The following is a 25,158-nucleotide window of genomic DNA, read 5'->3' on the forward strand; positions in this document are numbered from 1 at the left end:
GTGGCCCAACACCTTACTAAGTGTCTTAGTAAGGTGTTGGGCCACCACAAGCCACCAGAAGAGCTTCAATGGTTTTAGACTGGAAAAATTATATAGCAAATAATTTTTCCAGTCTAAAACCATAACACAAAAAATAGATTCATGCAGCTCACATCATCTAAAACAAGAAGACATGCAACAATATCAGTCCTAAGGTAATTACATAAGAATAGAATGCTAGGGATGGGAATGGGAAGAGCGCCAAGACGAGGTCTGAAGAGGCTGGTCTTCAGTTTGCGTCAGAAGATGGCCACTTATATATGCATATTAAGTATTTGAGGGCAGCTTGAAGAAGTCCCTTCAGGCAGTTTTGTTCTTATATAATAACTTACTTTCTTGCTGTAGTTTCTCTCACTGGCAGGATGTGCCTTGTCCACAATATGATATGCACATAAATGTATGTATTAATAGACACTCTGTAGCCAGGTGGGAAAATAGTCATAATGTCCTTGTGAATTTGAAATAGTTTCATCTTTTTACTTGGGTTTTTTTTTTATTTAACAGTCACTAATTGGAGTCTGCTCTAATTCCCCCCGGAGCCATGCCCCCACTCTCCCTCTCCTATCTGCAGCTTTAGCTGATTGTTCTCTTCTAAGAAGAGAACATGATTTCTCTAAGATGCAATGTTTTACATAATCACATTACCTATAACAACCAGGAACCATGAGTTTGATCTAGAGGGAACAACATGCATTGTCATTCAAAGCAAGGGCTCTTGAAACACTGCAGTTTTAAACTATGACATACTGTTACCTAGCAACAATAATCGCCCACTTTGATGGACTGCAAGAGCTTGAGAATTTACACAGGTCCCTCTGGGCTGTAATAAAAGCCATAAAAGAGCTAAAGAAATATGACTGAATAAAAGTATACTGCTCCTGACTGTCGAGGAAAAACAGGACTGTGCTCCGTAATGGGTTTTCACCCTGGAATTTATGATGAGGCTGTGTCACCTTCAGGACATAGCCAGGTCTGCCCTTGTTCAAAGAACAGAAATGGTTTTTTCATTTTTGTGTGTGTGTGTGTGTGTGCATGTGCGTGTGTGTGTTTATGTCTTTGTATATGTACATGTATACATACATGCTCTTGCCTGTCTCTATAAGTGTGTGTGTGCTGCTTTTTAGTGCTTTTTATTATACATGAAGAAGTCAATGTACAGACTGTCTGAACAGTCTGTTTTACTGCCACAATATAGGGAAACATTACTCTGTTTAATGCAGTCATAACTTCAGCTTGCGCTGCTTGTGTCATGTTACTATGCCCCAACTGCCAAAAGGCTATTCAAGTAAATATAATGCTTTGGTTTAAAGTGTTTTTGCATGTCTCTGATCCGATTGTTCTCTAAAAAGTTAATGTTTTTACTTGCTCATCAGTTTGGCCTACATTGTTGCAGTTGGGATGTCTCTGCTTTTCAGAATGCGAGTCAATCATGTAACTAGGAGAAACAGCAGAAAATGTTCCCCGGCACTACATCTGATCTATCAAAGTGTCAGTGATGGATCCATTCTTCCCATGCCAGCTGTTTGTCTGTGTGCATGTGTGCATGAATATGTTCATAAGTGTCTAGCTGTGCATGCTATGTGTGTGTGTATGGGTTTGTGTGTGTTGTAATTGTGTGTATGTTGTAAAGATATTATTTGACCATGTGCCCAATCTTGAACAGATGCACAGTCATGACCTGTGTCATTTGTGCCCTTTTTAAAATTTGAATTTTTAGAATTTGTGCATTGCTTGTTTTTTTTCAGTCCCTTCCCCTGAACCTCAGATGATGATTGCTGAGAGCTCACTCTCAAAGGGTTACAATGCATCACCCAGTCAGGCAATTTCGTGCACAGTGGTGAAGCAAAAGGTGAGTTACCTCCTCCACTGTAAGTGCTTTAAGTTTGGTTTTTATCAAGAATACAAAGCACTATGCAAATGTAGTTAACTGCCATCATTATTATTAATGTTATGATTATTTTATCACTATTAGTAGTGGTTCAGTAAGGATTACAATTCAAATAACTATTGTTATCCCATTGACTAGAGTGTAACTCTCCTTAATCTGTGAATTTGTGTGTGTGTATTTGTGTGTGCACTTCATTTTGTTTTGGGGGAAGGGGAGGGAGAGGGTGAGGTGAAAAGCAACATTGGGTACAATAACGATAATTAAATGATTTACTTGGACGACAGCCAGTATGTGAGGGGTGGAGATGGAGCTCATTGTTAGTGGCACTGATTCATACAGTAGCCAACACTGGATCTGACTATTCAAGCTGTCTTGAATGGATTTCTGAAGGATCTGGACAGGCTTGATGGTGCTCATAAGTTAAGGCGCAGGTCACAGTCCTCAAGCTGCTCCTCCTCTGTGTCCCTCAAGACCACATTAGTTATGTTAACCTTCAGAACAGGCCAAAAAAGCGACGGCGCATTAATTATTTGCTAGAAACTAATGGCAAAGTGCCCCCTCCCCAACTGACAATTTGCAGAATTTCAGGATTTAGCAGACACTTTTAGCCAAAGCGACTTTAAAAGTGCATTTCATCTGATGAGCAATAGACACACAAAGTTCCAGTTATGTAAGTGCCACCAGCCCTACGAGACCTACGAGAGAAAATGGTTACTTTTTGTAAAAATTACATAGAAACATTGAGATGTAGTTTGAAAAGGTGAGTTTTTAGATGCTGCAGTAAACAGCCAGTGATTCTGCCATCCAGAGGGGGAAGGGCCATTCCAGCATAAAGGGATGAGGGCAGGGCAGAGCCAGGGCCCCAGGAGCAGCTGCCAGCTGCTGGAAGAACTCTCACAATCAGGCAGGCCCGTAACTTTTCTTACCTGAAAAACTGTACCCCTAGCAAAATTCCGTTTTACCTCCTGGTTGAAGGACAAACAGTTGAAATAGTTAAGCAACAACAAACTTTTGAACCGGAGATAGGAGAAGCATTGGTAGTCCCACAGATGTGAGCCGGGGTAGAGGGGGGTGGGTTAAATTGCTGCCAGCAGGCAAGTATAGATTGTAAAGTGGCTGGCTCATTATTGCCCACAGACTGTATTGGTACCAGGGGATAATAGGCTACGGCGGGTGTGGTCTCTGGGGCTTCGTTCAGGAAGACTTTGACAGCAGACAGCAGGCACTTTCTGTCTAACAGGGCACTTTGGGCTCGGAGTTTTTTCCTTCATTTTCTCAAATTCTTTTTCTTACTTTTAGAGCAGAACACAAATAATTATTTTATTTTTCTACCATTCTACGGACATCTTTTATGTCCACCATTTACAAATCACAGCGTGGATGCAGAAATCTGAACAAGAGAAAGGAAATGTTTCTATTTGACCAATGTTAACAAGAGAGCACAGTTTGAGGTGAGGTTAGCAAAAAACAATAGAGAAAAACATGAAATGAGTGAGAGAGAGAGAGAGAGCGAGAGCGAGGGAGGACGGGAGGGGGGAACTGTGGAAGTCAGTTCAGAGAAGAGAATGAGATACTGGCAACATTCCTCGGCCAAGTCTTCCCAGAAATTAATCTCAACAGCATCCTCCATGGGGTTTGGTGTTGGCACCCCCTAAACATTAGAGTTCACACACACACACTTTTAAAACAATTGTGTTTGTGCTGAGTGGGTCCTTTCGGACATTTCTCTTCCTTTAAAACAGCATTTACCCTGCACTAAAATGCTGCCTGACCAAAAAGTTGGATGTCTATAGTAAGCCTTGCGCAGCCATAAGAACATAATCCCTCAGAAGGCTGTGAACACAGTTCTATTATCCCATTGCCATTTTCGCAAGCCAAGATTAATGTTTCGTATCCGATTCACAGATGCGGAATTACCAGAACAGACACTGTGATCTGTCTGACAAACTGCTTGTGAATGCACGCAGATGCTAAATGGATGAATGTCCAGATTGAGGTCCATGGGTCACATTTTTACAGTCATTTTATACAGCTGGACATTTACTGAAGCACTTCAGGTTAAGTACCTTTGCTGAAAGGTAAAATGGCAGTGCCTCACCTGTAAATAGAACCTGCAACCTGCTACTTCCATATTCTATATCAATGAGCTACCCTACGAGCACCCAATGAACACCCCCCCCACAACACCATAGAGGTCCCAGTCCAGGACCTTCCCCATCCACAGTGCCCACGTGCACCACCCCTCCACCCCATCCCCGTCCCCTCAGGAACACAGAACATTGCTGGCAGAGATCAGTGCCGGGGCCATTCCAGCATAATTAATTATGTTGCATGTGTGGTTGAGCTAACATGACGGTTGGACGTGACGGAATGATTGAACTATAAAAGAGTTTTGAATTAACCATGGAACAGTGACTCACGAAAGGAGATTCAACCATGAAAAGATGGTCAGGTGTTGGGGTGTGTGTACAATGAGTAGTGTGTGTGTGTGTGTGTTTGTTTGTTTTGGTATTTTTGAGAATGTTGGGGATGGGGTAGTGGGGTGAAGCGGTAGGGAAATTGTAATGGATGCATGGTGAATGTTCACCAAACCTCTCTGTCCCTTCCGTCTCTTTGCATATTCCCAGCGGTTTTTTCCAGGCGTGAGTCTCTCCCTCTAAAAACGGAATGATGATGCTAACATGGCAGAGTTTATTTTCAGAGATTGAACATGATGGCAGATTCAGAGCCACGAGGCACGCAATCAGTGCGCCGCTGGTTTATGCTGGCGTGTTTCGCGGGTAATCATTACTCTGCGGTGCCGGCTGATAAGACCTGGGGGACCATCCATCCCGCACGACGGGAACTTATCTTCCGTGGAAATCGGCTGCAGCTCACGGAGCCGGCACCGCGCGGAATGGGAAAGTCGCGCATTGATTCCTTTCAAATCTCCTCAGCTCATTATCCACTTGCGGGAATGAGGCGGCGTTCCGAAAAAATATATTTATTTATTTTTATGCGGCCAATTGATTTTTGGTTTCCTTGGTTGAGTGAAAGTGTAAAGAGAAGAAACTCGACTGCGACAATTTAGCGAAGAACGATGGAGTTGTTTGCGCTAATGGAAATTTTATTAAGCGCAGATAACTTGTCAAGACATGGGGGAGCCGAAGGAATACTAAATGTCCTTGGCTCAGTTTTCCCCTGCTCATCGGGGAGTTTAGCACGGGCCCTAAATCTTATGGAAAATGAATAGAAATACATGACGCTCACTCCTAGGGTCATTGTCATAGTCCCCATGTGATCAGGGACTCGCACTGAACCAGCTAGGGGGGGGGGTCATCCTATTCAATGGTGATCAGTGAAATGATCACGTCTGACAACTGGACTTGAACACTACAAACCTGAACCATCATTGGACCCCTCACAGTTTCTTGTTGGTTTGGTCCCCATGGCAAGGCAACACAGCTTTCAAAGCTTTCTGTTCTGTCTCTTTTTCATCTGTCATTGTGCTGTTGTCCCTCTGGTCTTGGAAAATGGAATGTTCGTGGCTTGGATCCTATCTACTGCAGGACCATTCCAGAACAATTGATTATGCCTGAATGGTATCTAATTTAATTTGGGGAGGCATGACTATGGCTGTCAGGTGGTGGATGTGAAGCTGGAGGACTGGAACTTCACAGAGTTTAATTGCTTTCATTCAGCAATCATTATCCTCTCCGTCTTGAAGGACATACAGGGCAGGTGGTTATCATTTATTTATAGTAACAGAGTGAAATTTGGAATCATGTTTTATTGACCTTTGGTCAGAAATGTGGTTAAAAATGTGGTTATAGTTAAAGCTTTTTACTATGAAACCATTTCTCCCATAACAATAAGATTCTTGAGAAAATATTTTGTGCATTACAATATGTTCAATTACAAGAAGGAGAAAATTCTAATTAAACCTGGTTAATGTCCCTTTGCTTAAAACAATCTTTTTTAATCTCTTAATGCCCCTTTTCTATGAATGGATTCTTTACGGTTCTTTGTTAAAAGAAGCCTGTTAATACCAGTGCTGGCTTTCATATTGATTTGTGTTTGTTTGTGCCTGAAGCAGAGCACGGTGGCTGACCATTTAACATTGGTTGTGCTTCATCTGAATACTGTTGGTGCTAACTGTGCATTCTCACTCAAAATGTTATTTCACTTTGTGGGCAATGCCTTAGTTCACTCAGAAGCTCTTTATTGTTCTACACTGTGAGGTATTGTGTGCATAATTATGAGTGGCAGTATGTAGGGGACCACACAAGCTTTAATGAGCCTATACGGTGCTGTGTCTCCAAAGCTGTATTCTAGCTGGCACTGATGGCGCGTGTGAAGTGTGAGATGACTGCGCCCCTGTGTTGTACGTACGTCTGGATGCTGGACTTGGCTCCACGCTCTCTCTCTCCCTGCCAGCTCTGCTGTGACTCATGTGGATGCATGCCCGTGGTACACCAGAGCAGCTGGGGCAGGCTGGCAGAAGTGCCTGCATCAGAATTGCCTGCATTAACAGTCACGTGTGTGTGCGTGTGCGTGTGTGTGTGTGTGTTTGCGTGTGTGCATGTGTGTGGCTGTGTGTGTGTGTGTGAGAATACATGCTTGTGTACACACACATACACACTCTCTCTCTCATTAGGCTAGTCTTTCACTGGTGAGTGAGCCATTTGTAGCACTGATTAAATCACTGTTGGTTGTCATTCTGTCTTCCTTGCTTTCCCGGAGAACGTTCAGCTGTACAAGGAACCAGAGTCCAATTTACCTTTGGCACTTTGAGTTGTATTTAGTCTCAAACTGTGTGATGACCACTTTAACTTCTTCCTACTCAACCATTGTAAACCACTATTGTCACTCCTAATGCAAGGCACTGTACTCCCTCCACATCACAATGTAACACAACGCACCATTCACACTACAAAATAATACACAGGAAATTGCTGCTGGTATACAACATAAGAAACAAATGGAGAGAATGGTAAATTAGGAATATGTCATACACATTGTAAACAGTCAGGCAATATGTGATGGGATAGCTGGGTCTCCTATTCTGCCTTGGGGATGTTGACTGTTCTTGGTATCCAGGGGTGTAGTTTTCATTGATTTAAATTAATAAATTGCATTAATGTATATATAATATATATAATTATATGTTTTATTCAACTGAATGCACTGACTTCAAATCAGTCACTGTTAAAATCATGCTCCTGGAGAACAGCAAATTGGTCCTTCAGACAAAAGGATAACTTTTGAGCCATAAAGCCGGTAAACTCTTAGGACATTGCTTGATTGTGTTCATCAGCAATGGCATCTAACATTTTAAAGGCAAGCAACATAAAAAAGGTATACAATTCTGAACCCGGAAGCAAAAGCGAGATATTTATAATTTACCATTCTCAGGACTTTTAGGTCTTTTTTTTCAGTGAGGTTTCCTTGAGTGTGGAAATGTCATTTTCCTGTCTTGTGATGTGCACTGGCCCTGCTGCACTGCCGGTTAGCACACTGTCCCCTCATCCGTTCCAGTTCAACATGCCTTTTTCAAGACATGCCCAGTACAAGTCAACAGTGAATTCCACCTCTCCCTGACAGGTCGATGCTATATACAGTACACAATCTGGAATCCAAAGAGCATCATCTCCATGTCATAGGGAGCTTATTGAGTCTTTTTCTGAGGCTGAGAATTGAATGTTCATTTTTCGCCTTTAGTCCTTGCTGTTTCCTGCTTTTCTCAAAGCAAATCTATAATCTGTATTTCTTGCTTTGCTTTGCAGTCCAGTGACCATGGCTGGCCCTGCCCTCACTTCAAAATACACAATTTACATTTTCATTTAAATTAGGTTGATGTATTTACTCGGAGGCGGAACACCGCCACATCTGTTCAACGACTCTTTCTTAGTTGTGACCCAGTCTCAAAATGCCATAGCTCATCTCTTTCAAGCTATGACAAACCCAAGTTACCAAATAACATTAAGCTCAGTATACCACAATTTGATACTCAAAACAGACCCTTTTAATGCCAAAATTTTTTTCACTATGTATGCAGTAACTTACTATAACTCCTCCTTATTAATAGTTTGATTATTAAATGTATATTAAAATGTATCAGTAATAGTAAAATGTACAGTGTTTAATCAGCTCTAAGAGGAAGCCCGTTAATAACACATATAAACTCTTTCATTATGACCTGGCACTGAACATTTTACTCTGTGTAATTTTATTTACATCTACTTTGAAATTATTTGTTTGGATTCTGTATTCTGTCACTGGTGGGAGGGATGCTTATGTTGTGCAGCTCCAGACCTGGACATGGGCACAATCTTTGGGGCATCATAATAGTGCTGTTCTTTCTTCTCAGTGACAAAGGGCCGAGAGTATGCCTATGGGGGGGCACATTTGGCCCCCACACTAGTATTACATTTTGATTTCACTCTGAAAATGAAGCCCCTGCATAAAATAAGCCTTTGTGTTACTCAGTCTAAGACAGCCCACCCTCTATCCTGCCGCATTAATGAAATGTGGCAGGACAAAATCTGCTTCAGTCATTTTTAAAATGATGATTAATTATGCCATAGTTCCCTCAACACTGCAAAATTAATCACTTCTAAGAATCATTATGCTCTCTTGTGGCGAAGAATATACCTTATTTATGATGCAGCTCACCTACTACAGCTCCAAGCTAAATCTCTAATTTTGTCTGTTTCCTTCCTACTTACACACAAAATCTGTTTTGCTTAGTGTACTGAGACCACATTTACATGAAACAGAAGGGCATTGGGAAAGAGGCTGATGTTTGGTGATTAAAATCATATAGGCTATATATAGCTCTGCATTGTCTTTGAAGCATGTTCTGCGGGTAGTTCTGCATTTTCTCTTTTTCAAATGGCATTTTCCATTATTAATAATATGTATCCCCTGGTAAGAAGTATACAGTATCCACTGGCTTTGTAGTGCATGTATAGACTAGAGCTACTGGACAGGGAAGGGTGAGCCTCAGTGGGCTGAAAATAAGGCCCATGGTAAACCATTTGTGCCTTCCTAGTTGGGAAGACTGTGTACAGAAGTTTTGCTTCTGCTTGGGTAAAATTGATATTTTTTCAATTGATTCTCTTTGTAGCGAGGTGAAGCTGATGCATTTTCATCAGTAAGTTTGAGAGCACTTGAAAAAGGGATATAAATTTTGTGCATTTGATGTGAATAATCCTAGTTTGACACAGATTTAACAAGATAAGTTTGGCATATTTGAACAGAGCCTCTTTGATATTGTTTGAGTAAGATAAGTCTGGGGCATTTTATCAGAGTAATTGAAGTTGGACTTATTTGATTTCAGTGGGACTGGTTTGACATTGATTGAGGAAGACTGGTTTGAAGCAGTGGATTGGTCAAGTTTCAGTATGAGTGAGACAGGTTTTTATTTGAGTGACACCAGGTCATCACAGTCTGAGACAGATTTGTCACATTTGACTTGTATAGTACTGGTCTGGCTCAGTTGGAGTGAGACAGATTTTTCACATTTGAATACTGGTTTTATGTGGTTTGAATGTGCCACTATAAAGCTAATGGAGAATGAGGGAGAAGAGAGCATTTGGGGATCTGGATCCACTCCTGCACTCTCTTCCAAATGCGGCAGTTATTGACTGTGTCAACGACGGCCGGTCTCTATCCTGGGGGGATATGATGTCAGTTCTGCAGTGTCTTGGCTGAATATGTGCAGTGCTTTGTAACTGCGGCAAAAAAAGAGACAAAAATACACCCTCCGGAGTCACAGCAGAGGAGAAGCACTAAATAACTGAGTACACGCATCACACAATACACCAATTAGGCACACGTCTCACTCCTGACCAAGGGAGCGTGGTGACGTCATGCAGTTTTCACCAACCGCGGCTTCCGCGTTGTCTCAGCAGGCATGCGACGAGCGTGCCTGCCGCTGCGAAACAGGTGACCTCTGCTGTCGTCGGAGAAAAGGAGGCCCACGAAGGGCGTTTCATCTCCAGAAGCGAACGTCTCGTTCCGCTGTTGAAAAGGAACAAATTCCGAAACCTTCAGAGGCGTGCGAGGCGCGCGCGGAATGTATGGTCGCCCGGTACGGCTGCACAGTCAGTATTGGGTCACGCTAATGCCCCTGATTTACACGGCGTGCTCCTAAACACAGGGACCGTGACGGGCGATCGCATGCAGAACCGCTGATTTATATTAGAGTCGCCTGCTTTTTCCACACCAATAGATAGGATAGAGCGAGATAGAAACTGTGGTGACTCACCTGGCAGAACTCAGTACTGCCACCTAGGGGTTGGATGTGTAAGGGTGAAAGAGGCCCAGAGAGAAGCACAGGGGCCGCTGGTTTGAGGGGAAATGTAGCAGCAAAAACCTATTAGTGAATTCTGATAGGAGACTAGATGAAAGCAAAACTTTCTACTGTGTCATTACCAGCTAATACACTTAGAATTCTGTCATTAGTAGCAAATGAAAGTCTTCCTCAAGAACACTGCATTATCAGATGCCCGTATAGATGGTGACTTTGAGAGTTTTTCTCTGAATGAAAAAAAAACAATAAAGACCAATGTGCTCAGGTTCAGACTTTGGCAAACAACGTAGCCGTAACGTGGTTTAGGATTGTGCCTTTTGTTGCCGTGGTGAAAGGTTTGAATGGTTTGGTATCCTCGCTGGAAGGGGACAAAGTGATGAGGTTTCTGGGAGACCAGCCAGTGTGCTTTCCTTGCAAACCGCCATAGACTTTCCGTAGAGACTGCTCTCAAAAAAAGAAACTTGCCTTATTATGGAAGTTATTAAAGCTATGTTTTCGATTCATTCCGGGATTTTTTTTGCATGTACTGCAGATTTGTCCTCTCCGATCTCTTCCTCTGTTTTACACAGAATTTTTCACATGTAAACGATGGGGGAAAATGTGTTTGTGACTCAAAAGTTTTTTGAAGCAGCAAGTGTTTAATACATCCTTCCTGCCTACACGTGCCGTCTGCTGTTAGCGCCTAAACTCCACGTGTGTGTCATCTGTCGTTGACAGGAACACTTCACGCCCGCACTTGGGTTGTTTGCCTTGTGGGCCATTGGACATATTTTTTGCTGTTAAATTGGAGGGTAAGTGATGGGTATTGATTGAACATAAGCTCTTCCAGGAGCTGATCCCACTGCATGAGGAGGGTTGTCACAACCACATGCATTCATTCATCGAGTGTATTTAATTATCGATGGATTTTTATTTATATTATTTATTAATGGCTGAGAGTTTCTCAGCAAATTGGAATGTTTGATCTGAACCATAGGCCTGTCTCATTGCCGCTTTTGTCAATTATACTTCAGTCCAACAGATCCAAAGCCAGGGTTGCACTGGCAAGCTCTGGGCTAAAACTGGCCCAGAGGAAATGTGTCTACACTCCACACAATTGCCTTAATAAGGTCTGCCAGTATCATAGTGTAATAATTGTATAGGCTCAGCCGATGCATAATGGAGATTAGGCAGCTGCGGTCAGTTAGCGCTATGTGACACACATTCATTTGGCGGAAGGAGACAGGGCGATTGAGGGAGGGCGCTCTGCCTGTTCCTGTGTGCGGTCGGCGGGACCACAGCGGAGGCTCGCCTTGCTCCAGTGGGCCTCCAGCAGGCTAATGCGCGCATTAGCGCCTGCCGGCTCGGCTGTCACTGCTGCTCCCCAGCGTGTGCTCACGCCGCCCTGAAATTAAACTACCCATCAGCATCAAACCTCCACTGGGATTATAATTACCACAAATGTAAATGGACTTGAGAGGAAAATAATTGACTTTTATGTTGTTTTTTTATAACCTTCCCCCCCTTACCGGCTTGTTTATTTTTGATAATGGCTCCAGTGTGAACCTAAAAATGATTTTACGTGACATGTCAAATAATGTTGTATTTGTGCCACTGCAGATTTTTTTTCCTTGCAAAGGAGTAGTAAGATGGCTGTCTTCCTCGGACCTGACTCCCCCTGGTTAAACTAACTCCTCCAATATCCACTGGAACATGATTCATCTCCACAGGCTGTGTGATCTGAGCAGCCATCAACCAAAAGCTGTCTGTGCCTAAGTCAGCTTTAAGCTTACAGCAGACAGCATTCGTCATTCGTCGTAGCCATTTGGTCAAAATGACTCTTGGCTGAAATGGTGACACAATCTGATTTCTTTGAAAATGTGATTGACCTATTTTCTGCCAATGTGGCACCAGAAGGTGAATTGCAGTTCCCTCGCACCTGTTTACCGACTTCGACCGTGTTGGTCACTGTGAGCCCTCACCCCATGCAGGGCAGAGGATGGGTCTGAGTCTACAGAGTCTGGCTCCTCCATTCTGGCTCTTGGTTTCTTCCTGTATGCCTTTTTCTTTGCCTCGGTCATCCTAGGCTAGCTTTTATCGGTCGGTTATAGACTGGGATGTACTATCAAACATTGTGACATATTGTGATATATTGTGACAAATGTTTTGTAAATTGTGTGATTTTATCTATATTAGATTTTTGATTTGATTTAGTACAGTTGAAGGCTAAAGCAGACATGGACAAGTCTCATCAAAAGAACTGAGGCATGGTAATGAGTTTGTTATTTTTTCTTTTCTTTTATTATTTTTACATATATTTGTTCATTTTTCCTCTGTCTAACCAGGTAGGTCAACCGAGTACTCAATTTTTTGCAGTTACTACCTGGTAATTTGCAGTGTTGACAAGTCTGTCCCCCAAACCTATACACTAAGCAAAGAACGTACATGCGCACATACACAAGTAAATGCGCAAATACACATACGTACACATATACAGACACCCGCACACATTGTCATCAGAGTTATGTCCCCCTAGCAGAATTCAGAGGCAGATGTCGTGGTGGCACAGAAGGGAAGTTGTGATTGAGTAACAGAAGGCAACGGGACCGTGGATCCATCTTCACATGCGGCTTCTCCTATACCAGCCTCATCGCTTTGGCCCGCCTGATTTACTGCCTGTTTTTCTTTGTGGTCAACAAGGCTCCCCATTAATTTTACTGTACCAATCAGCCCCTGCAAATGCGGTCAGCCGTGTCTGCCCTCTATTAAACAGCATGTCTCGCAATGTAAGGGGGTGTCGTGATCTCTCCTCAGCACCGTGCAGGACCCTGAACACAATGCATTCGAGGGTCACGCTGCTTCGCTATTAGTCATTGTAATTACGGTCTCTATTGTGACCGATATTTTTACCTTGGCTTCTTAACGTAAATGAGGAAATAATGTCAGTCTTCACAAAGCCAATAAGGCCCCTTCTCATGCTTAGAAGCATAATAGAGTTCCTCGGCCAATATGATTAGTTTCTTTATTGATCTGTCAAGGGCTACAGAAAAACTGCCCGGACTCCTTTGCGGGCTCAAATTGAGTGGACGAAGGAGGAAATGACTTACTTTTGTTCTCTAGTCATGTTCCTTGACACATTTGATATGGCGAGTGATTAATGTTTAACTTTAGTTATAAATTTATTTTTTTTGGTTGTGCTTTCTTTCCCTCCTGCCCTCTTTACTACTATCATTTTTTCTTTTGCCTTAACTGCAGGGCATGGCCATGCTATACCTTTCTGTGATCACCCAACAACAATATTAATATCTGATATATACAGACGGGTGACAAATTTAAGGAAAACCTGAATAAATTAGTGGAGCAACATAACGAATGCAGATGCTTCCATACAGGTGTACTGCATGATCCAATTAAGCAATTAAAATCCTATCATGCTCTGTGGCATGCATAAAAATGCTGGCCCAGTTGAAAAGAAGAAGGTTAATTATTGGGGCACAGATGGCAGGAGCTTCAGTCACAAAGACTGCTCAACTATGCCAGTGCAGGACATGATCAGACTGTAAGCAAGAACAGTCCATCAACAACTACGTAAAGAGGGATATTATAGTAGGGTTTCAGTGCATAAACCCCTCATTACAAAGACAAATGCACATTTGAGAGGTCAGTGGTCGTTTTTGATGTTGATGGTGGAGAGCATTGTCTAACACGTTGGTCCAAACTCTCCATGCACTTGCCCAGTTGTCGAGAATATGGTGAAGGATGACTCATCTGACCATGTCACTTCTTTCACATCTCTGTAGACCAGTACTCCTATCTACTGTTAACTCCTGTCCCTTCAAGCTCAGAACAATCCCATTATCCTGCTTCCAAGCAAGCAGAAATCATAAAATCAATAACTGCAAAGTGCAAGACTGAATACCAAAAATGTCTGGCAGCAGACACTAGTGAAATCCTTCTTTGTAGAGCTGTTCAGTGGAAATATCAAATTAATTCTTGCCCTATTGTTGGATCAGGATACATCAGTACTCTTGGGAGGATTGTTTAAGTACTATGGTATTTCCTTCTTAACTACATCTTTTAAAAATTTTATAGTCTGTTGTAATGATCCTGTTTTTTTGTATATTTTGCACATACCGCACACAATGCTAATTTATGTAAATTTTATAGACCCTTTAAGAACATGTGTTGGGAACTAGCCTCAGCCAAAAACATTATACTACAATATAGATATTTGTCTCTCTCAAATCCATAAATGAAAGTCTGCATTAATAATAATGGCACAACCTCATTTACACTCAGTTCTGCATAACTCATGGTCATTGCACCTAAATGAGAATTAGTCAGCAAAAAGGCTTGGTCTCCAGCAGTGAGTGCTACATGCTCAAGGAAACAGTGTTTAGCAGATGAAGTGTGGTTTTTATATGACATGCATGCTTCTGAGCTGGGGCTGAGTTACAGAGTTCAGCTAAATTTCTGCTATTCTGTAGTTTCAAAGTATATTTTAAAGTGCATTGGTGTGAATCCCAGTATGTGAATGTAGTGTGTTTTGGTTCATTCCAGGAAGAAATGTTTACATATAGGTGTGTGTGCGTGTGTGTCTGTGTGTAGGTGTGTGTGGGTGTGTCTTCTTCTATTATTGCACTATTTTGTGTTATCTTTTCTGATTTATATATGGTTATGCAGCATAACATTGCCCACTGTGCCAAGATGCTTTGATTACTTCAAATATTTATTTTTTATGAGCATTGTGAACCCCTTAAGAATCAACATGTAATTTATTTTGTTTACTTTGCCAGGACATAGCGCAGCATATCTGTGTCAGAGTTAGACATAATCTAATTTGCATCTTTAGTCTTTAGGCAGGTAGCTGTGATTATATGAGTAGGAGATGGAAATCTCTTAGAGAGGGAGTGATGTCTTGTGTTTAACCACTATAATGCAAATATAATTGTAGAATTGTGGGCTTTGTAGCCCACAAACAAATTTAAGGGTTTTAAACTGGGGTTTCTTCTAATATCAGAGGTAATATCAGAGGATCTCAATTGCAGGTATAAAATAAAATAATTTCAAATGATAGAAATGCCTTAATACAAAGGAACGGGACTGAAGATCCAAAATAGATGTAGCAGCAAACTTAGTGCAGGTGGCTGAAAGATAATATTACATTTCATTTGAATTTCTGTATTTTATTTTTCAACTATACACCATCTTTATGAGTTTTCTCCCCCCAAAGGGTTTGGTTTTATTGGATTTGCGCACCAAGCGAGGGAAAGCTTTCTCAGAGAGCTTTTATTATTGTACCAGAAAACATGTTTTCTCAAATAAGTGTGTCTCTGCAATGTGAAGCCATAATGTAATACCAAAGAAACAATGCAATGCCAATTCATTAAGGCATGTTTTTCATGTTTTTTTTGTATGCCATAAGGTCACATTCATCTAGAAACAGCTGCCAAGCCTAGTACCCAAAGGTTATTGCAATTTAACATAGTTTCAACTGCTAGATTCTGTTGAACTGTATTGATTTTGTTCGAACAATATACGTGCCTTTTGTCACTCTCTAACCAGAGAATCTGTGTTCTCCTGTGTGCTTTTCCATGCTTTCACATACCAAGCAGGAGAGGTGCCACTGTAAACAGTCAAGGCCACAGCTGATAGGTAGAATATCCTACTGGATATGGAGAACATTTCTTGGATTTTCATGTATATGCAGTGGTAAAACCTGTGAGAACCATGATCCATTTAATTAATGTCTGAGCAGATGTGGAAAATCCAATTTCAGAAAGTTAAAGTCCTCCCCAGTGTTCCAATCGTGTGGATTTGCTATCAGCACAATTCTTCAGCAAGGAGTGAAACTAATTAGTGAAATCAGCTGGCTGAGTTCATGGGTGAAAGAAACACATCGCAGGACTTTTACATTCTGACCCCGAGACTTTCCATCTCTGAGTCTGAGACACCTTGAGAAGCAGTTAAATGTAAATGGTAATTACCCTCCTAACTAAGGGAACTACGAACCTGAACGAATTCGAAACTAGCATCTGGCGTGGCATACTGATGTCTATTCGGTTAAGGGATTTGCATTTTAATGTCACTGTGAACTTGAAAATCTTATGAATTCCAATGAATGAGAATGAGAATCTGTTACAATTAAAAAATGATGGAACAAGGGCCAGGTCTGGGTCCTTTTCTGATAACCTGGTTTTAATAGTTGCTTTGGAAATGTTGATTTCTTATTTTTTTGGCCTGTATAACCTATTGGATCCCTAGATGTCCCTCTACCCGAGAGCACACCTTGTCAGGTGACAGTAGTGTGAGCCAGCCTCCCTCACGTGCTCTGACCCGCTCAAGCACTGGTCATCTGCTGTGGCATTGCTGGCCGTATCGGAGGCCAGTCTTTGTGCAAATGGAGCACAGATGCCCTGTCTTTTTGAGCCCAGTCGGATGGTATCAAGAGCAACTGCCTGCCCAGTTGGAGTTGTACTAGAGATGCTGGCAGTCCTGAAATGTCCTGAAAATAGTCTGTGTGCCTGCAGCCACGAGAGAGAGAGAGTGAGAGTGCGCGAGAGTGAGAGAGACAGAGAGAGAGAATACAAACGAGTTCCATATTCCCTCATATCCTCCTCAGCACACGCCATCTTGCCTCAACTCCTGCACACATTGAAGCTCAATGTGGTGACAGAATCCTTCCCATATCATCTCAGGAGACCCCCCCCCCCCCCAATATTAACATTTACAGCAGTATCTCCTTTTTACTCCACCCACCCCCTTCCTCAGCTTCCAAAGGTCCTGAGACTGTGAGATACAACGTATTTCTAATCTCCATCGTCACTGCAGTATGAACATATAGCAACTGCAGCATGTAATGTGTTTGTCGCAGAAGAATATATTGCTGCTATGTATCTCCTGCTGGAGTCTCTGGGCAGAATATACATGGTGTCATAAATATGTGTTCTTAGCCACAAGTAAGGTGTTAGCATTATCACCATGTCACAAGCAGTGTAATGGAACATAATTTTTACATTCTTATTGTGTAAAGAAGCTGTATGTGATATAATGACAAATACACATTTGTGACATAGAAACAGGTAATGCAGATATCAGTATTGTGGCCAGGACAATGAAATACATCACTCATGGAGATTTACTTAGTAATTCAATTTAAATCAGAGAACTCAAAAAGCTAAAAGGTGTGACTGAAAATATACAACTGTGCAACTACATGTTTTCTGTTTCTGCTCTTAAAACTGCCGAGATAGCACAGAGAACTATTGCTGAAAGGAAAGCTGACTGCTGTTGTGTGTTTCCACTGGAACCAGGCCATGAGCACAGCTGCATGTGTTGTGTAGTGTGCTTATGAGCATTAACTTGCAAGTGTGGCCATGTGTAATTAACTGCTAATAGCACTGTGGTTACACAGCAAGTGAACAAGTGATATGATAGAATTAAACTTGTGGCTGGATAACAACTGAAGGTCTCGTTGTATTTGCGGTTTTTGAGAACATGGCCTGTTTTGAGCAGAAAGATGAAGTTAGAAATAAAGATAAATTAACCTGTTATTCTTGGAATGTAACAAACACAACAGCAACAGTGATATTAGGTTGGGCTTATTTTGCCTGATGTTTCATCGGTGAAACCTGGAATATTAATTAATGCATTCATTATCAATAACAGCAGAAAACAAACTGAAAGACAGGTCTTAAATATCCGTATATCCGTGGTGGCCTGAAATGTGAATGAGTACTGTCGGAGAGGTGTGTAATGGGTTCATTTTATCTATGCAAATGTATGAGCTAAAAGAGGTCTACAGAGTGTACAAAAAGCAGCTAACAAATACAAATCTTGTATTTACACAAAAAACACTATTACACACCGGAAAGAAGTGTAGGCCCAGGTGCTCAGCAAAGAAAACCATTTCAGACCCTGCAGATAAAAAAGAGCTCATCAATCCCTGAACAATAACTTCACAAACAGGGAAAAGTAATTCAGTGGTATAAATGACCATGGGAGGACTGAGTGAAGCAGCGAGTATAGTGTGTAAGTACCATTTCAAATGCACTGCAGTTTTCCAGCTTCTTCATCATTTCCCCACAGTGCAACTTAATGTACAGTACTACAATAAAAAATAACATATACACAGCAAAATGTTCAGCCTAAAATCAACTCTGATTGAGTACTTTTAACTCTAACAGAGTATATTTGGTCCCTTGTAGGCATAATTAAAATCTGTTCAGAGTTCAGATAACACTGAGAATTTTCCTGTGTACAGTGCTTTACTATGGCAAATTGCAGTAATGGGCTTCATCGCTTTTTCTCACGGCAGAGTTGTAGCTGTTTATACAACAATGGAATGCCGCTGTGTTGCAGGCCATTCCTCAGATGTACGTAGGACCGGTGCAGACACCCCAGATTTTGCACTGTTTGTTATGAACGCTTGTTCAGACACGTTGCAGATCAGAGTGGCGCACATTTGAGCGTGCCTGTGCACCTGCCAGGCGTCCATCCCCTCAACGTCACCACCCGATTCGGTGCCACCGCCGCAGCAGGGAACGCTGGCAGTTCACGGCATCCATCAGCGTCCCACTGCCTCTGCACTGCCTCGCCATCTTATCTGTAAACCACAGATTTCCTCACAGATACGGCACGTCTTACATCCTAATCTCGAAGGCTCCTTTTTCGTTGCTGCGGAAGCCGGCGGTGATTTTAAAAGGCGCTTCATTTGTATGCGCGCGTGTGCGTGTGCTGCGTTTCTGGGATGGGCGAGGCCAGGGGGGACACGGAAATTGATGGGCTGTTTGTCTAATGCATCCCTCCCTGCCCCTTGTCTGTCTAATGCATGTCCCCCTTCCTGCACCAACGTACGTGCAGCAACAGCCTCGCAATATGCCCCAGGATTCATAAAGTTAATCTAATTGATCAGAGGGTTATATCACAGGCAGTGTCAGCAATGAGTTTATGTCACTGACAGCAGACTGTTCCTGATCCCAGAGGTAAATCTCCATAAGTTTTTCAGAGCCCTGGAGACTCTGACACCCATGGGGATGGAATATGCTGCAATATATTGTAAATATATTTTGCAATGTGATTAAAAAAGATGATAAAAATTATTAGTTTTTAAAATGTGAAATATATTTATTATATTTTCCAACAGGTGCACATATTTGGAAATATACCAAAGTATGTAAGGGTATCTGAAAATAGATGCAAGTTGTATATTTGTTCATATATTGTGAACTGTTGCATTATCTTTTTGTTTCTGATTAATACATTTTATTTCAGTACATTGCAATATGCTGTGTATTTCTTTCATGTAAGGGGACTTCTGGTATAATCTGTTCTGTTCTGTTACCCAGGTGGCAATGTCTCTGAACCATGCAGATAACCATAGCAGCTTTAGTTTTTTTTTCCAGTCAGACAGTTTAATTCTGTTTCACAATTTGGCTATGTCCCTTTCATGTTGTCATTCAAGACAGGCTGCAGTTTTGATGCTGGTTCATAGTGTCCCTTCATTACTAAGCACTAGAAGCAGACTGTTCCATTATTCCTCTGTTTTAGAATTAAGCTGATCTTTGTCATCTTTGTCAGTTCATATTATTGTTATCTTTTTATGTCATGTTGTTCATCAAACATGATTGTCATCTACTATCTCAAATGAGCATGCTGCTAGCACATCTTCCACATCAAAAATGCTTTTAACTTAAAGATTAAGAACTTGATTTATTCTATTAGATAACAGAGAGAAACAGAGCCACCTGGGGGCTCCAGAAATATGATTTTTTTTTTTTTACATTTTAGTAGATCAAAGCAGCTATTACTATCAAGTACTTTTCTGTTTGCCCTAAGGACAACACTATTCATTTTCTATTAATGTTTTGAGAATATTCCCATGAATCATAAATTGATCCTATAATGCAGGATCAACTCATGCATTATAGGCGAAAATGAATGGAGACTATAATGCATGAGTTGATCCTGCATTATAGGATCAATTTATGTGTGTGTGCTTGTGCGTGCGTGCACACGCACACACACATACACACTCACACATAGGCACACACTAATGCCAACATGCCCCTCACCCAGTTTAGCTGATTGACGAACGTTTCTGATAGTCACAGTTCAGCCCAAATGTTGGGCTCTTAGTGCTTTGCGATGGGCAAGTCTTATTTTTCTGTTTCCCTCGCTGTGTTTTTTTCCACTGTTGACTTTCCTAGCGCGTGTGTTTCTCCATTCCTCGCACGTCATGAGTTTGCACCAGCGCACCGCATCTCCCATCAGCACGTGGAGCGGTCCGCTCGTTTGAACCGTTTCTGTGAATCTGCAGAGAGAAAATGAGTCAGTGCCCCTACAACACTCTTTCGCGCGCTGCCGCCATTCCCTATTCCTCGTCGAGCCTTTGCCGCCTTCCAAAATGCCCACCCCTCCCGCGTAAAAAACCAAATCATGTCTGGATGAAGCAGTTGCTGTGTGCTGAGTGCTCAGGGAAAAGGCAGGGCTTTCTTAAGGGCAGCCTATCTCCTTGCCTTAGCCACCGTCGCTAGCACAGCAACTTTTCTTTTCTAGCACTGTGCAATATCTGAGCAACTGGCAATCCTGTCATCCTTAGGGCAGGCCATCAACACAGTGCTGCTGTCCCTGACTTGCTGAGGGAGCAGGTAGCGCACTGCTGAAGGGCTGATGGCCTCCTGACTGAAGTGGGGCTGAACTAATGAGAGATACTGGCTCTTAACCAACTGCTGCTGCCAATGGGTTTGATTGATGCACTGAGACGACCCGAGCGACAAACCCAAATGACCATTCCCTTCCTTAACGATTTGTAACCTTAAGCTTATGAAAATAAATGCATCATTAGTTTGGTATGCATTTGAGTGATATATATGTCAAGAATACTTAATATTGGTTATATAATGTAAGCAATTCCTGACTTTTTTAATGTAGAGATTTATAATGCAAACACTCCCAATGACCAGACACTAGTCAGCTATTCATAGTTGTTTCCACATGTCTTACATGTCAGTGTTGCTGAGGTTCATGTGTAGGCGCTGATCAGCTGACCAATTCCATTGGAACTACTGGTTAAATGTATGAAAACTTAACAGCCGAACTGCACACAGTTTTTAAAATCTTTGACAGAAGCTGCTTCTCATTCATTAGTGCTTTGCACAAATCCAATCTAGTAATTCTCAATCTATAGTCCATCATCTCTATTACTCTTGAGTACGCTTGATTCTTTCCCCTGAGGACAGAATTAGGTCCAGACCGAGTCATCTGTCGGCAGTCCTCCATCATGTACACCCAAAGGGTTTGGTATGGAGGCAAAGCTGAAACATTACAGCCACTAGAACAGCCTCTCCCCATTTTCATGTCAACAAAACCAGCATGCACACCCTCATTAATCAACACTGAATACAATCCTGTTGACTGAAGAACTGAACACCCAATCAAATGAACAGCACTGAGTTTTTAGTTTAGTGAACGTAATGTATGTATTTTTACCCAGTGGCAGCTCTAGTCTTTGAGAGTCCCTAAGCAAGATTTGATTTGACCCCCCCCCCGCCCTCCCGCCCCCCTACACCCCAACCCAACATTATAAATAATATAAAGAATATGTACAGTTAAATTCAAAAGTCTCAGGGCAGTGACACAATTTGTATTGTTTTGGCTTTGTAATCCATTTTGTTTGACATAAAACATTGAATATCTGGTTACAGTAAAGTACTAAGCAGCTGCTTATGTCACTTAATGTACTGGGTCGAGCTGGCTCTGCTCTCACCTCTGAGTGTGCATACAGTGGTGTGTTGGTCAGAGGTCAGAGGGAATGGAATGGAATTCACAGAAGAGCATAATATGCTCAAGTGTAGCATGAGGGGTAAAAAAAGGGGGTCCCTGTGGATTGGCTACTCATCCTCTGCCCTCAGTGGATATCTTGGATGAGCAAAATTTATAAATAAAAAGGCAGTAATTTACTTGAGAATCCCACAGGTAAAGTCACAAAGGAATAGCAGCTTTATAGCCGCATAAATGAGTGTGAAAGAGCCGGAACTGAGTTTAGTTTAGCACCCATTATTCGGTAATGAGAATGTGTACCCCTTTGTCAACCGGTGAGGCAGCATATTCACTAGTGATCTTGCTGTGAAATGTGATGATTGTGGGTTTGGATCCCAGATGGAAAAAGTACTAATCCATCTACCCCATGAGGGTTGTGGTTGCAGCAGGTGGAGAAGGTAACCGTAGGCAGGCTTCTTTTCCCTTTAAATGGAGACCCCCAAACATTTCCAATCTATGATCAATGTGCCATAATGCAATTCCTCCAGCATGCCCTGGACTACCTCAGGGTCCCCACCCAGTGGAGCAGACCTATGTAAAGCTTTAAAGGAAGTATCTTGCAGGATTTTAAATTCAATCAGGAAAGGGGGATGAAATCTTATCCTGGTCTCTAACAGGGGTCCTTCTTTTGTGTATTCTTGGACCAACTCAACAGGATCCAGGGCAGGAGACATTCTACTCCGAGAAACTTCTGGATTGCTGAATGCCCCCAAGAAAGTGAGACCTGGACCTTACAGAGGCAACACATTTACAATGCCCACTCCCCAGTGATGTCACACACCCACTCTCCACAACACACGACCAAAGGTGAGAATACAAATGCAGAGCTTCCGTTCTTTTCCACTTTCTGTGTATAGACACAGAACTTGTTTGTTTTCGGAGGTGACTCATTGGTATGTGTTTCTCATCTTCGCCATATCTTGACAAATGGGGGTGCCCTTGAATCAGGGAGCATGGGTTGTACTTTAGGAAGACAAAGTGAGCTGTGCTTCTGAGATTTACTCTTTAAAACTTACTTTTATTGGTTATTACTCGTGCACATTACAAGGTTAAATGTTTTGTTTCTTTGCCAGATGTCCTAATCCAGGCAATCATACAAAATATTATTCCATACATGCACAGATTACAGAGCAAAAAACAGCCAATCCATACAGTTATGTCAGAGTTGATACTTAACTAAAACTATTTGATTTCTGACTTTTAACCATGGAGTTCATAACATGGTTCATTCCCGTCACAGTACAGTTCAATGAAAAGTACTCAGGACAAGGTACTTTCCTCTCGGAATCAAATTAGAGGACCCAAGGTACCCTTCACAGGAGGGGTCTCCTACCCGGTCCTGGTGAATCTCAGGGTAGGCTGGTTCGATGTCAGCACTTTATTGATCAATTAAAACAGCTGATTACACCGACAGCTTGTTGCACTACTCTAGTGCTGTAAACAGAACTGCCTACCACTGATTCACTTGCAAGTACACTTTGGCCATGTTCACTTGTGTGAACTGAGGGAAACGATACTGACAGCACCTAAAAGGACATGTATTTTGTTCTGGGTGACCAGTTATTTTGATGCCAGGCTCAAGTTTCAAGTTTATTTCAGTATAAAGTGCATTTAGCAGCAAGGTCTCAACACACTGTACAAATTAAGGGGTAAAAATAAGAATAAAAGAGGCAGACATGAACAAGTTAGAAATTTGCAGGCTGTAGAAAGGTATTAATATAGATAATAATGAAATATAACCGCAAATGAGTGTGGGCACACAAATACTCATGAAACTGAATACACAAATACTGATAAAAATTAAATGGGTATAAACCGATAAAAATAAAAGACTGAGGTCGGTGGAGGGAGTTAGGTGTAGGAAAAGCTATTTGTGTGTTTTCAGTTGTGATTTTAAAATAATGGCTGTTTCTGATTCACTAACTATTGCAGGAAGACTATCCCAAAACGTGGGAGCTCTAGAAGAGAAGGACTTGACGCCCACCAACCTTTTGGAAATGCATGGAATAGTCAACAGGCTGGCATTGCAGGAGCGTAGTGTACAAGCTGGAATATAGGACCTGAGTAAGACAGTGAAATAGGATGGCTCATGTAATGCCCCATAAGACAGTAAGAGAACTTTGAACTCAGTCAGATATTTTATTAGGAGCCAATGCATGAATGCAACAAGGATGACAGTAATGAGCTCTGACCTTTTGGTTCCAGTCAGGATTCTAGCTGCAGAGTTTTGGCTGTAGGTTGTTGAGTTAATTGCTTGAGAAACCAGAAACCAATGCATTGCAAGAGTCTAACCAGGTTGTGACAAATACATTAACTAATTTTATCAGCATCCTGTATGAACGGGAAGCTTCTGATTTTATTTAAATCTTACACAAATGATTCATGGAAATGTTGGAAATGTTCTTAAGTGGGTGGTCATATGAGATGAGATTCAAAAGTCACTTTAAGGTTTTTGACTAGGTTTTGATATCAATGTAATGCTCATGTTAACCATATCACATAGCTGCTTGCACACACGCCTCTAGCATAACATGAACATGACAAGATTTAAGATTAGGTTTCCTGTAGCTATAATATAACCAACACAAAAGCCATTCAAATCACATACTACAGAAATCCAAAATCACCTTTTCTCCTATACAATAACAGTGCCTACCTGTGATCCCATTAAATAGTGTTGCTGCAGCAACTAATATATTACATGGAGAAACTGATTAAGGTCTGGTGAGGCTGATTAAAATCCGGTGCAGCTGATTAAAATAATAGGTATCTGAGTTTTAATCCAGTTAACTTTTTTAATTAAGTGATTAAGATGTTATGCACATGAATTTAAAACAGAAATTGCTGCAGTGGACAGGGCAGACAGGTAGAATTGGTTGTTAGAGCATTTCTCTCTGAATCTGGACTTTCCAGTTGAAGGTTTAATTATACGTGCTAATTAAATTTTATGAAATGTGTTGGAGTAATTAAAGTATTACCAGAAGTCCACACATCACTTAGACAGGGCATTATTGCTCATGCTTTAGCGTGTAACTTGTATGGAAAGCACATTTTTATGCCTCTCTTAATTCAGATTCGATCTTGCCCAATTCTAATTACTAATAGGTAATGAAAAGCAAGTAGGAAAATTGGTCTC

The 25,158-nt window shown here is 41.6% G+C and overlaps 1 long non-coding RNA gene across 1 annotated transcript; it reads left to right on the top strand.

Annotated features, from left to right (window-relative positions):
* The first annotated feature begins 911 nt into the window (after positions 1 to 911).
* LOC118236534 lies at positions 912 to 25,158 on the top strand. Its single transcript, XR_004767056.1, has 4 exons — positions 912 to 1,009; positions 1,785 to 1,888; positions 22,678 to 22,829; positions 23,955 to 25,158. It is a non-coding gene; the product is annotated as an uncharacterized LOC118236534 (long non-coding RNA).

This window comes from Anguilla anguilla, chromosome 9 (assembly GCF_013347855.1).
Source record: "Anguilla anguilla isolate fAngAng1 chromosome 9, fAngAng1.pri, whole genome shotgun sequence".
Classification (NCBI taxonomy): Eukaryota; Metazoa; Chordata; class Actinopteri; order Anguilliformes; family Anguillidae; genus Anguilla; species Anguilla anguilla.